The sequence below is a fragment of the Helobdella robusta genome, assembly GCF_000326865.2.
Source record: "Helobdella robusta unplaced genomic scaffold HELROscaffold_48, whole genome shotgun sequence".
Lineage (NCBI taxonomy): Eukaryota > Metazoa > Annelida > Clitellata > Rhynchobdellida > Glossiphoniidae > Helobdella > Helobdella robusta.
In genome coordinates, this window is record NW_008705215.1 from 923,954 (window position 1) to 925,628 (window position 1,675).

Consider the following 1,675-nt stretch of genomic DNA (forward strand, 5'->3'; position numbering starts at 1 on the left):
CAAGAAAAGGATGTCATTGGGACGAAATTGTGGGACCTCAAGAGCTACAAAAACTTCAGCAATATTGTCCTCAGAGCACAAAGCCGCTGAACGTCTTTCCAGAGTATCAGGATCAATCCAGTGCACTGTGATGCCTAGAAAGCTCCTGTTGTTGGATGACCAGATATCCGCTGTTGTGCACACATGATCGACTTTGCTGAGCGCTGCACAGATGCTTTCCTTCATCGTGTCCGCGAGTTTGTCCAACTTATCTGTAAACAGAAAGACGCGTGTTGCAAATTTAGTAGGGTCTTAAGGATTGTATTTACTTTTATTTGACATCGTTCAAAATAAGCAATTAATGTGACGAACCACAAAAAATCATATTATATTATAGAGATTGAACTAACCATTAAGAGTTTTTCTCGACAAAACTTTCTTTGTTGGCTGGAGACCTTGAACAAGCTCGATAAAGGGTTGAGATTCGACGATGCTCATTGGCTCCATATACTCGACAATGAAGTTTGTCACCAGCTGATCGACCTTCGCCTGCGAAATTACAGAACTACCAAGTGGGGTGCATGTTGTCACAGTTGCTTGTATGCAGGCTTTCTTTGCAGGCATGTCGGACACTTCACTAGTAGCCTTCCTCTTCCGGCATTCCTTTACTTTCTCCAAGATGTTTTGATGTTTCTTCTGTACAAGTTCACACATCATTCAATTTTAAATATTATTTCGTTAATATTTAAAAAAATAGACAAACACAAGCTAATATCCATTCAGTTATGTATGTTGTTCAATTCAGTTGTAAATAACAGCATTTGCTAATTCATCGGATGAATGCGGAATAAAAATTGGGTGTTGTAGATAATTCATTGCATCCCATTCAGGCATTATTTCGTTCCGAAAAAACCGATAATTTATTAAAAAACAAATTTTCGCTAACATTGAAAAAAACCTTACCTCCACGTGTTTTAAAAGATTCGCTGGGCTGATCTTCGATGTGCTAAGAATCGTTCGTTTTGGTAAGCACCGCTTGCACTGTACTCTCACATTCTTTCCTTCTTCTTCAACTACGTTAAAATATTCCTTCAGTTGTTCCATCCAAGCTACTTGGCCTACTTCATTATCAGTTGAATCCAATTCCTTCTCGTCTTCCATTATGCCAACTAAATCCGCGCAACTTACTAAATCACAAACCACGTGAAATGCTGAGACTGAGAGTAAACATAAACAAGAAAAGGAAGTGCATACAAGCATAGAATATTAAATTGGCAAGTCATGGAAATGGTTCGTCTAATGAACGACTGAGCCGCAACAGGACAACCAATGATGGTTATAAATCACGCACTGCTGAAAAAAGTAACGAAGAACAAAAGTGCATAATATTTGTTACTGTTACTGCAAAAAAATAATTTGTTACTGTTACTTGTTACCCTGCACAAAAAGTAATCTGTTACAATTACTTGTTACTGGAAAAAGTAATTTGTTACAGTAATTTTGTTACTAGTAATTTGTTACTCCCCAACACTGCTAACCAGTTACCACCGAAGGCCTACTCTATATCAATCTCACAGAGGATAGACTCAAGATAATGGCAGTAATAATCGAACCATCCATATGTTGAGGCAACGTATTGGATACACATCGCATCTGCTATATAAGGAGCTGATGGAGTCCAGAAATAATCTCTATA